Below are 12,595 nucleotides of genomic sequence, written 5' to 3' on the forward strand. Positions count from 1 at the left end.
AATAAAGTGAAACAGAACCTTCGGCTGCGCTCTTCCAGGCTGGAAGGAGGGGGCTGTGTAAGGTGCCTGCAGAATGAAGGAGACGCGGGGTGATGCTCTGGGCCCTTTCTGTGGATTTGGGAGGTTCACCTAGGACCAGCGACTCCATGCTAAAGCCCGTGTAGTCGTAGTATAGAGAACCGATGGAGATCAATTCCAATTAATTTCCATGTGTTCATTGTACACGTTGGTGAGGTTCAGTGTGATATTTGAACACATGCCTACAGCACATGCTCACCTACCACTCTTCCCAGCCTCCAGTAACTCTCGTTTACCTTCAAGTTGATTTTTCCCACTGATTGCTTCTGTTGCAGATGATGTGAAGATGATGATGGTCTTTGGTTTTGAACTGGCCCCTGACATTTTTAGACCTGGAATCTGACATTTTCTGGGGCCCCCACACAGGGCTGGGAAATGGGAAGGACAGTGGGGAAGGGTGAGCCTAGGGCTTTCAGCCCCCTCTTCCATCTGTGGTGCAGCTGGGTGCAGTGAGCTGGGCCAGAAGACATCTCTGCAGGCCAGTGGCTCCAGGGCTCCCTGTCAGGCGGGGGCTATGGAACCAGGGCCCTAACCTGGAGGTGATTCTGGCAGCCAGCACGCAACCTTGCTGGGCCCTTTGCCTTGACATTTTCGTAGAGCTACTCCCCGTCGATTGGAGTGGGAGAGGGGAAGCAGGCTGGGCGCCTGCTCAGGGTAGGCTTAATCTGCAGCTGATGCTCTGCAGATCTTTTGGCAGAATGGTCACTGCCTTCCCTGTGCCCATTCTGACCCGGCAGGACTCGGTTGCCCCAAAATGTGCATTTCTAATGAGGGGCCTAGGATGCAATCTCACACTGAGAACTTCTGAGGCAGAGAATCCTTGCACCTCAGGACACATTCAGGGGACAAGGAGCGCATCTCAGAAGATGAATTTCACCCTCATTCTCCTTCACAGCCTACAGTCAAATTGACTCACAGTCTGGCAAGGTTCATGGATCCCAGGGATTGTACACCAGTTTGGGTGAGGATGAGAGCTCCCTAGGGGGAATAAGAAACACTTTTAACAACAAACTCCTTCTCTTAGAGTAGATCCCTCATGCCAGGGTGTCCAGCATCTTGAATCATTTTGACCTTAAGGTTTCTCCTGTTGTAATAAGATCTTCCTCCCCCAGAGCAAGGCTTATGCCTGAGGCCTCTACCAGAAAACCCAGATCAGCCAGAGAAAAGGAGACCATTTATTTGGTACGAGTTTTATGTGACCCAGAGCCTTCAGAAAAGAAGACCCGAAACATGAGGGAGAGATGGTGTTTTTAGGCTAAAATCAATGCAGTGGACATCAGCAGGGATGTCCTGCCGGGTCAGAATGGTCAATGGGTGTGACCCAATGGTAATGAACTGGGGGGACTTCGCGAGGCCTATTTGTTAGATTCTATGACTTGCTTCAGGGGAGAAGGGCAGGATGAGGTCAGCAGGCCCTCCACCTCTGCATTTCCTCGAATGTCACAGAGCCACGTTGGGGGTACCATGTCCTGATCTTGCTCTGCTGGTCCAGCACGATATAGTTCACAGATTCACCCACACACAAATAAATAAATTCTGTGTCTTCTTGTTCATCCTAAGATCAGGATGGAAGGAAATAAATCCGACTGGGTTAAGAATCAGAACCACCCCCCTCAGAGGCCCTCTCTTGGCCCTGCATAGGGAAGAGAACGTGGGGTTAAATGGAGTGACTTCTCATTTCCTGTGATCTGAAAGAGGAACTAGGTTCTATTTCTGACTTGATTGACCTGGAGGGTTGACTCTTCAGTGCAGACCTGAGGTTGAAAAATGGGAATTAGCCCTTCCGTTGCTTTTCCACAAGCAAAGCCAGAAAACAAGGCTCCGTGCCACTTTGGCCAGCCTTGACTGTCCCCAAACATTAACCGGGTGCTCCTGGCTTCTGATAGCACGGTAGAGCTACAGCAGTGGGAACTGGGAAGGTTTTTTTCCTGGGGAGTGGGGGATGCCAATAGAACATCTCCTCCTGCTCACTCCAACTGTAACAGTGCGCTACATCTTTAGATGTGATTGAACAACGGTGGCTTAGTGGGGACACGCCAGAGCCATCGACTATAGAGTTGAGCTGCATGATTCAAGTAAATGTAACAGGTTTGTCCCCACAAAAGAGGGAAGTTTTCACAGCTGTTGAGTTACTTGCATGTAATTGAGGGTTTTTTTTTTGGGGGGGTGGGTATCAGGGCTTGAACTCAGGGGCACTCAACCACTGAGCAATATCCCCAACTCTCTTTTATATTTTATTTAGAGACAAGGTCTCACTGGATTGCTTCATGCCTCACCATTGCTGAGACTGACTTAAACTCTCAAGCCTCCTGCCTCAGCCTCCTGAGATCACAGGCTTGCAACTAATGTCCGGCTTGTAATTGAGTTTTAAATCAAGGCATCAGACACCACGCATACCTTGTGCGCCCATTCATTAGATTTTTTGATAAACAGCCATTATTGAGACAGCCTTGTCGTCACACTGCACAGAATTTAATGTACTGACTTAGGGTGTGTGACTACCTCTGTAGTCACAAGAGCTTCCCACCGACTCAGGAAAATCCTATGGTGTGATCTCATGGTGAGATCCAGTCACTTCATTTTTTAATTTTATTTTTACTCTTTTATACATCACACAATGATCATACGTATTAACGGAGTACCGTGTGATGTTTCATACATATGTATGTTGGGTAGTGTTTAAATCAGGTTAAACATTTAACTCCTCAACCATTTATCATTTCTCTGTATGGTAATAACTTCCAAAATCCTTCTGGCTTTTTAAAATATGCAATGCACTATTCTTATCCACAGTTGCCATACTATAAAGAAATTTTCTTTCTTTTTGGGGGGAGGTGGGTATCAGGGACGGAACCCGGGGCCTCACACCTGCTAGGCAAGCGCTCACCACTGAGCTACACCCCCAGCAAGTGAATCTACTCACATCTTCATGTTGGTAGCCACTTGGGGACAGTTCGTGGTTTTGTGATCATGTTTGAAACAAACCCAGGCATGTGCATGTTTGTTGCAGAGACACTTAAAATCCTTTGAGGCGAATTTCCAAAAGGGAGCTGTGTCGAGGGTGTCACTCTGAAGTGGTGAGAGATCAACTTCTAGCTACAGCCCCCTCATCGTTCCCCAAAGTCGTAGACACCTTAACTATTCACAATTACTGAGTGCTGGGCAGTCAGCCTTGGAAATCAAAGAGTAATGCTTTATCCCCTTGAATTTTGGCTGACCTGGTGACAGCCGGGACACCAGCCTCATTGCCGTATATTTAAAATTAGGGCGGTAGAGTTTTTACAGTGTGATATTTCTTTTTCAGTTTCATTTCATTCACTTAGTGCATAGCAGATGCATCTGTGTCATTCAGGAATTTCTATCGCTCATTCCCTCAGCCCTCCCTCCACCTTCCACCTTGAAGTCATTGCTGTTGCTGATTTCTTAGGGATCTTCCCAGAGTTTCCCTAGGCGTAGATAAGCCAGTACATCCAGATATTATTGTACGTACCCCTTTTACTTTTTCACAGGAACGGCCGCCCTCTCCACAGGTAGTTTCTGTCAGTGGGAGGCACTCTGGCCCTGTTCCGTGGCAGGCGTGGGCCTTACTTGCTTTAACCCATCGCTGGCAGCCAGACATTTGTGTGACGTCCCCCTGCTGCTGTCTTCAACCGCCCCAGTGACAAGCCTGTTTCTGTTTGAGATGTTCCTGGAGGTGGTCTTGCTGGTGAGCAAAGGTGTGAGCTGTCATGGACATCCCTCCAGGGGGTTAGCCGGCACACACTGCTACCCTGATGGAGTGTGCCAGGTCCCTCAGCATTGGAGCAAGCCTCACCTGCAGGCCAGGGTGTCCCCACACCTGACCACCTGCCGGCAAAGGGTCCTAGGGCCATAAGGCGCACCTTGAATGGACACTTTTATGAAGTCAGGCCAGGTTAGAATTTTTAACTCATTGTTTTATTCACTGTCTTCTGTAGTCTGAGGTTTTAGTGAAAACTGTTACCCTGAGGCAGAGAGACATGCAAAACCATCCCTTGGGCATTGGAAGGCCCTTGGGGAATCTTCTAGAACCCAGGGGAGAGACCAACAGAAAGGAGCATTTCTTTGAAACGCCAGAAGGCAACTTTAACCCTCCCCGAAGACTGGAACAGCATCCCCAGAGCGGCAACAGCAATACCCCACTTCAGGATGGCCTGTAGCCTGTCCATCTGCTGCTGTGATCCACGGTCTACCTCCAGATGAATGACAGCTCATGGGTCTCAGTGAAAACTTGTCATCTGCAAGGGAAAGGATGCCCACTCTGGTGGAAGGAAGAAGTCAGCCTGCCTCTCTGGCTCCTGCTGCCCAGACGTGCTAGCCCTGTGCTAGAAGTACGTACCAGTGTCACCCCCACTCTCCATGCCTGTGACCTCGTCTGTATGGCCATTTCCTTGTATTCCACTGTCTATCATGTGGCTTTGCTTTCCAAGAGTTTTAAAAATCAACTTTTTTTGGTCGTTTCTTTCAACTGCCTTTTGATTATCTCTTCATCATGTTGGAGTCTTTTTATTATTTATTTTTATTTCCATTTGTTTTTATTAATTATACATGGTAGTAGAATGCATTTTGATATATTATACATAGGTGGAGTGTAACTTCTCATTCTTGTGGTTGTACATGATGTAGAATGACATGGTCATGGTATCATATAAGCACATAGGATAGTAATGTCTGATCATTCTACTGTCTTTCCTATTCCCATTCCCCCTCCCTTCCCTTCATTCTCCTTTGTCTAATCCAAAGTACTTTTATTCCTCCCTAATGCCCCCCCACACCCATTGTGAATGAGCATCCGCATATCAGAGAAAACTTTCAGCCTTTGGTTCTTTGGGATTGGCTCATTTCACTTAGTATGATAGTCCCCAGTTGCATCCATTTACTGGGAAAGGCCATAATTTCGTTCTTTATGGCTGAGTAATAGTCCACTGTGTATACATACTACATTTTCTTTATCCATTATTCTGTCGAAGGACATCAAGGTTGGTTCCATAGTTTAGCTATTGTGAGTTGAGCTGCTATAAATATCAATGTGGCTGCATCACTGTAGTATGCTGATTTTAAGTCTTTTGGGGATGTTTTAATTAGCTTTTTTGCTGCTTTAACTAAAAGACCCAACCAGAATAACTGTAGAGGAAGAAAAATTTATTTGAGGGCTCACGGTTTCAGAGGTCTCAATCCACAGACAGCAGGCTCCATTCTCTGGTTTCAGTGGAGGCAGGATATCATGGAGGAAGAGTGTGGCAGAGAGAACCAGCTCACATGATGATCTAGAAACAGACAGAAAGACTCTACTCTCCAGATACAAAATATACACTCCAGAGCCACACCTCCAATAAACCACTTCCTCCAGCCACACCCCACCTGCCTCCAGTCACCACTCAGTTAATCCCATCAGGGATGAATTCACTGTTTGTGTTAAGGCTACCATAACCCAATCATTTGTCCTCTAAACCTTCTTACATTGTCTTACACATGAGCTTTTGGGAAACATGCCTCTCACTGAAACCCTAACAGGGTTTAAATCAATGAGTGGGACAACTGGGTCAAATGGTGGTTCCCCTGCAAGTTCTCTGAGGAATCTCCATCCTGCTTTCCAGAGTGGTTGTACCAATTTGCAGTCCCACCAGCAACGCATGAGTGTGCCTTTTCCCCCACATCCTCACTCCTGTGTTGTGATCTTTACTGGAAAACCGCACTAAACCTACCTCTTTGGGGGAAAACCTATCTAAACTAACAGGCACGTGGAATCGCAGAATATTGATAAGAAAAGCCACCATGACTTTTGGATATGCAAAATAATTCAAATTAGGCTATAGGTGCCCACACACTAACACGAAAATTGCCTGGAATGTTTACTAGATTTCCCATCCTTGGCTCCCTGATACCCATTCTCAATTTGTTAGAGGAGTTTCTTCCATAAAAAAATACAAAGATTGACCTCAGCCAGGGCTCTAAATTAACTAGCACCTGAGTGGCTTACAGGTGGGAATAGCCAGGTGTTCCACCCTGCAGAGAGAGGGCCATGGATCCCTAGGGGTGTGCCTGATTTCAGATGGGCTTCTCTTATGGGCAACACCTCACACTTCCTACGCCTGGACACCCACAGGGTGTTTAAACAGGATTAAGATCTGGGCCCTGTGGAGGCCCTTCCTGATCCTTCAGGGGAAACCATGGGATCATGAATTTCTACTGCTTGTGTTAAAGATGAAGCCATGACTAATTCACTTCTGTAAAATTCACTCATTCTAAATGCACAATTCATTGATTTTAAGTAAACCTGCCTATTGTGCAGCCTCCTTCCCAATCTAATTTTAGAACGTTCTCAACTTCTCACATAGATTCTTCATGTGTTGGACACAGTGGTGCATGCTTATAATCCCAGTGGCTCAGAAGCCTGAGGCAGGAGGATCTGGAGTTCAAAGCAAGTCTCAGCAATTTAGCAAGTCCTTGAGCAACAGTGTAATACTCTGTCTCTAAATAAAGTACAAAATTAAATACAAAAAGGTCTCAGTAGTTAGGCACCCCCAGGTTCAATCCCTGGTACCAAAAAATTATTCTTCATGTCAGCTCAGGGCAGTCTACTCTGCTCTTTCTCTCTTTGGATTTGCCTTTTCCAACGTTTCACATCAATAGAATTACAGAAGATACAGTATTTTCCATCTGGCTTCTTTAACTTAGCAAAATATTTTCAAGGTTCATCCATGTTGTACACGTGTTAGAGACTCATGACTGAATAGTATTCCATTGTATGGATATACCACAATCTGTACCATTTCACCCATTGGTGGACTTGTGGATTTTTCCATTTTAGGGCTGTTATAAATAAAGCTGCCAAGAAAACTTGCATATGTCCATATGTGGAAGCCAGTTTTCATTTGTCAAAAGGTAAAATATATCAAACAATATAAATGTCTAATTTACTTTTATTTGTGATTCTAGAATTGAATAACAACTCATTCTAAGTAGATGAGTGTTCCAATGAGCTGAACTGAGAAGTTTGGCTTCGTAGGCAGAAGAGGGCTGAAGAAGTCAGAAAAGGGAACAAAAAGGGATTGGTCCTTTCTAAGTTTGCTTCTTGGCAAAGAGTCGAACAGAAGAACTTACCATTCCAGCTAAAACTGGCTGGTCTGAGGATTTGTCTATCACCCCTCGCTCTTCTGTTTCCTTGCCAGGTGAGGTGACACCGTGGTGGTGTGGCGCTTTAGCACAAGTGACTCCATTTTTGGTCAGCTAGGGCCCGGTGCAGCGGCTCAGTGCAGACCCATGGACTCCTGTGTAGTTTAACTCATTTCTTTTGGGTAGATTCCTAGAAGAAATTGGCTGACCCATGGCAAATCATGGACTTTCTTTTATGGGGTCCTAGGGATTGGACCCAGGGCTTCTGCAACCCAAGCAAGTGCTCTACCATTGAGCCCCAGCCCCAGCCCTAAAAAGTAAAAACTTTCTAAGACAGAGTCTCACTAAGTTGCCAATGGACTTGTGATCCTCCTGCCTCTCAGCCTCCCAAGTAGCTGGGATCACAGGCATACGTCACCTTAACTGGCTTCAGTCTTAGCGGTGGACAGGGTGGTGCCGGGTGTTAGTAAGAATCCACCATCAACCCACACTTCTGACGCAGCACTGTGTAAAGTAGGAACAATCCCCTGTCTGAACGGGAAACCGAGCTGTGCTCAACTTCTTTGAAATAACTATCAATGTTTTTGGTTCACTTCTACCTTTATCTCCTGGTGCTGTCCGGTCCACGGTGCGCACATCTGTTCTCTGCTGGGGCAGGTGTGCCTGGAGGGGTCACAGGCTCAGGCTGTGCAGGCACCATGGGTAAGACCCGTGGTCTCAGGAGGCAAGGAACACTCTTGTCCTTTGCCCCCCTCCCCCTTTCAGGTAAATGTTCTTTACATTTTAATTATTATTCAGTAAGAGGAAACTTCTAGTGACTTAAGATCGTTTTTCCATATGGATTCCATTAGCATAACATGAATGTGACACTTCTTTCCTACCCAATCCCATTGACCATGTTTATTTTATGAGGGAAAGTGATCTGGTAAGTGCTCCGTTTATTATGTAGTTCCTATAAATATGCATATTCATTACACTCGAGGTATCTCTTAATAAATTTCATTAACTTGATTATCCCTTGGGGGAAGTCCTTTGTTAAAATAACCTCACATATACAAAGACCCCATCTCTTCCTGATATGTACGAGAAAACCAGAGTGCTTATTAGGAAAGCTCTGTTTTTAATGCGCTATGGCTAATGTGGTTGTTGAGAACAGCACTTATGGGTTTAATTGTGGGTGAAATGCTCAATTCCCAATGCAAACATCCCGACAGGACCCTCTCCAAGCTGCTCCAGTGTGACATGATTAGATTACTTTGGGTGACAAATGCCAATCTTTGCCTACTGAGAGCCTGGGGTTGCTCTGCGCAGGGGACTTGGCAGAGAACAGACAGACACACAGGGAGGTGCGTCCCACCGTGCCATGATGCTCATTTGTTACCAGGTAAAGGGGGTGAGGAGCCTCCGTGTAGGCTACAACCCACCACAGTGAGAGGAATTCCTTGGCCCAAGTGGGTAGTTAAAAAATTCCCATAAGGGGAAGCCAGTCCTTTTAGTCAACCGAGATCCCTCAAAAAATCATGGAGATTAAGAACCATCTGGAGAGGTGTCCTCAAAGTTGCCTGCCTTCCTTAGCCTACACGGGGCTCCTCACCCCCTGACCTGGTAATAGAGATGTGCAGGTTACAGTCACGGGCTTCCTTGTGCAAGAGAATAACACAACAGAGGGCACAGCTTTCACTATTACATATAACACAACCTTGAAAACAGAAGTTCTAGTTGGTGAGGTTAGAAACGCAGCATCATAGAAAGTGGGAGAAAGCAATCGGCGGCGAGTGGTCTGGCTGAGCTTGGGAGACCGGAGTCAGTCTGGCCCCATGATCAACTGTGCTGTGACCTGAGATCCTCTAGATAGAGCTGAGAGCCCTCCCCAAGTGCAGCTGGACTGGAGGTCCACTGTCACACTCCTTCTGGCCATGGGTCTCCAGGCAGAAGTGAGGAAATGAATCCAAACCAGTCTGTCCAAAGAGGTCCCTGCCTCTCTCCTTCCCTGAAAGCAGTTGGAGTTCACAGCCAGAAAAATCTTAAGAGGAAAGCTGGGCCACCAACTTAAAGGGGAGGGATACGTTATGATTTGGATCTGGAATTTCTCCAAAATGTTCCTACATCGAAGACTTGGTCCCCAATGCAGCGATGTCCAGAGGTAGGGCTTTGGGGAGTGACCGGATCATGGGGACTCTAATTTCATCTGTGAATTTATTCATGTCACGAATTAATAATTTCAATGGGCTACGGGAAGGGTGGACTACTGAGAAGGTGCCGTCCTCTGGGGAGGGGCTCCTCCCTCTTGAATTCACTGAAGGTCCTTGGCAGAGAGTAGACACTCCACGAAGAACTGAGGAACGGAGGATGGGCTGGTGACTTGTAGGCTGCGGCTTTGTGGGTGCTTCAATGTGGGGCCAGAGGGACAAGCTGGTAAGGACGGAGTGAGGATGTCACCCGTGACCCCCACCTGCAGGTCCTGCTGGTGTCTAAAGACCCCTCAGTCAGGGTCAGGACAGAAGGTAGCAAGGATCCAGACCTTGATCCCCTCCTACCCTTCCTAAGAGGTCCCTTAAGGATGTGTCCTAGCAAAATGGAGGAAGAAATCAAGAGAAAATACATAGAGTCTGGGCAAGGACCAAGACAAGAAAGCCCCCTAAAATTCATGCATGCTTCCTTCTCCCTCCTCCACACCTGCATTCAGCCTGCAGGACGGCCAGAAGTTGACACACACTCCACACGCATCATACACATATGACAGAATAGTACTAGTCAGCCTTTAAAAGGGGGGAAATCCTGCCATTTCTGACAACCTGGATGAAGCTGGAAAACACACTAAGCGAAATAAGCCAGGCATAGAAGACAAACACTGCCGGGTTTCAGGTAAATGTAGCATCTCAAGATGCTGAACTCAGCAGCAGAGGGCAAAAGGTACCAGGTTGGCAGGAATAGGGCAGTGGACGGAAAGGTGGTCAAAACCACAAACTTTTAGTTATATGATGAATAAGTGCTGGAGACCCCGTGTGCCTCGAGGTGAGGGTACTTACTCCTGCTGTGCCGCAGTCTGGCTGGGCACAAGATCACGAGCCACTCACAGCTTTGTAGATTCAAACAGCAATTCTTTATTCCCGAACTCACACCGGCCTCTACACACGTTCTGGGGAAATCCAAGTTCTGCCGCCGCCCAATTCACCTACTCCACCAGGCTTTGAATCCCAAAAACTTTCTGAATTCCACGAGAACTCAACGGGAGCTCAGGCAGCAGGATACGCCCTATTCCCAGCAGGAATAACCTTAAACCTGGAACCGCCCTAAACCCAGATTGTCCTAAACCGGGAACGCCCTAAACCCCAGGAGCGGGATACTTCCTAAAACCTGCAGGATACACCCTAAACCTGGATCCACCCTGGTCCTTGAGCAGGGTCACCTTTCTCAAACATACATGCAATGTCACAGCGAATGTCCAAGGCAAGTCCATTTCCATGAGTCCTTCCTCTAAGCAACATGGGGTACGCTGGCAAGGAAATTTCGATGCGTCATTCCTACTTGGCAATGGCTCTCAGCACTGCTGTGCCCTTGGAACTGGCTGAGGGCATAGGTCTTGAGTGTTCCCACCACACACTCCGTGAGACGGCAGATGTGTACGTTAGTTTAACTGCGGTGACCACTTCAGTGTGTGTGTTTATCAAAAACCACATCGGACCCTGTTGCCTTTGACTATGGCTGGGTCTTCCCCTGCCCACAGAAACTCATGCCAGAGTTTAATTCTCATGGAGAAGGACCGTGGTGTTTACAGATGGAGCCTTGTGGTTAGGATTAGATAAGGTTGACAGGGTGGGGATGCCATGATTGAATCCTGGTGGCTTTGTAAGAGGGTGCGACACCAAAGGGGACACACATACACACAAACACAGGTGTGTGCACAAATACACAATACCTGTGCTTAGATACCCTGCGCCACAGGGAGTCAGCCAGCAAGGTCATCACCAGATGTGGGCCCTTGAACCCCCAGAACCGTGAGCTAAGTAAACTTCCTTTGTCTCTGGTATTCTGTTAGTAGCCACAGAAATCAGTCTTAAGACATGCTCCTTAAGTATATATACATTTTATTTGTCAATTACACCTCAATAAAATTGGGGGAAAAAAAAACAAGAAGGGCTGGGGATGTGGCTCAAGTGGTAACGTGTTCACCTGGCCTGCATGGGGCGCTGGGTTCGATCCTCAGCACCACATACAAATAAAATAAAGATGTTGTGTCCACCGAAAACTGAAAAATAGATATTAAAAAATTTCTCTCTCTCTTCTCTCTCTCTCTCTTAAAAAAAATTAAAAAAAAAAAACAAGAAAAGGAGCAACTTCCTTAATTTTCTAACCAATGAGAAAATCAGACTTATAGAGACCTAAGACCCCTGTGTTTTTCACACTGTGACCAAATACCAGACGCGAATGACCTCAGCGAGGAAAGGTTTATTGGGACTCATGGTTTCAGAGGTTAGTCTACGCTGGTTGATTCATTGCTCTGAGCTTGAGCAAGGCAGACCATCATGGTGGAAGGGCATAGTGGAGGAAAGCTACTCAGCTCATGGCCGCAAGAGGAAGAGAGAGAGAAAGAGGGTGAGGACCCAGGGAGAAGATGAAATTCAAGGGCATGCTCCCCAGTGACCTAATTCCTCCAGGCAGAAGCTGCCTACAGTTACCACCCAGTAGATCAGATTATTCATCCATGAGAATTAATCTATGGTTAGGGCTCTCCGGGCAGCCTAAAAGCCCCACCTCTGAAGTTAAATAAATAAAAGCTTTTAGGAGAGCATTTCTAGGTCCAAACCATAGCCACTCCCACTGTCCCGGGGCCATGATTCAACAGTTAATGTTGGGTGTGAACTACCCTGACCTGGCGTGGTGGCCTCTTTCCCCAGAACCACCTTCAACATTGATGGGCACTTGACACCAAAGAACCAGGACAAATTGAAAGTGACTGTGCCCTGGCAAGTCTGTTATTTTGTCTTTCTTTGGGCAGAGGAAAATGTGGAGTTGTTGATCCCCGACTCATTTTTCTTGGTGGTGTTTCTAAGTTTCTGTGACAAAGTCAGAGGGGTGTGTGGTTCTGGGTCTCCTCCTCTTTCTTCTTTTCCTTTTGGACCCAAACTATGACCCTAGAGAAAATGCTGAGCTCCTCTGAATTTCTCATCACTGAAACAATCAGGTCAATTTTGAGGAGGGGACCTGCCTTTAATCCACTGGCAGCCACCATCTCCCTCCCACGAGCTCAGAAGTCTAAGGGTCAGCGCACAGGGGAAGGGTCAGTGAGGACAGACCCGGGCCGGTCCAGCCACTCTGCCAGGATGACCGTCGTCAGACCCCAGCCCCTGAAAGTCCCCACCGGCAGGTGCGCTCTTCCCAT

The sequence above is a fragment of the Spermophilus citellus genome, assembly GCF_964194105.1.
Source record: "Spermophilus citellus genome assembly, chromosome: 12".
NCBI lineage: Eukaryota > Metazoa > Chordata > Mammalia > Rodentia > Sciuridae > Spermophilus > Spermophilus citellus.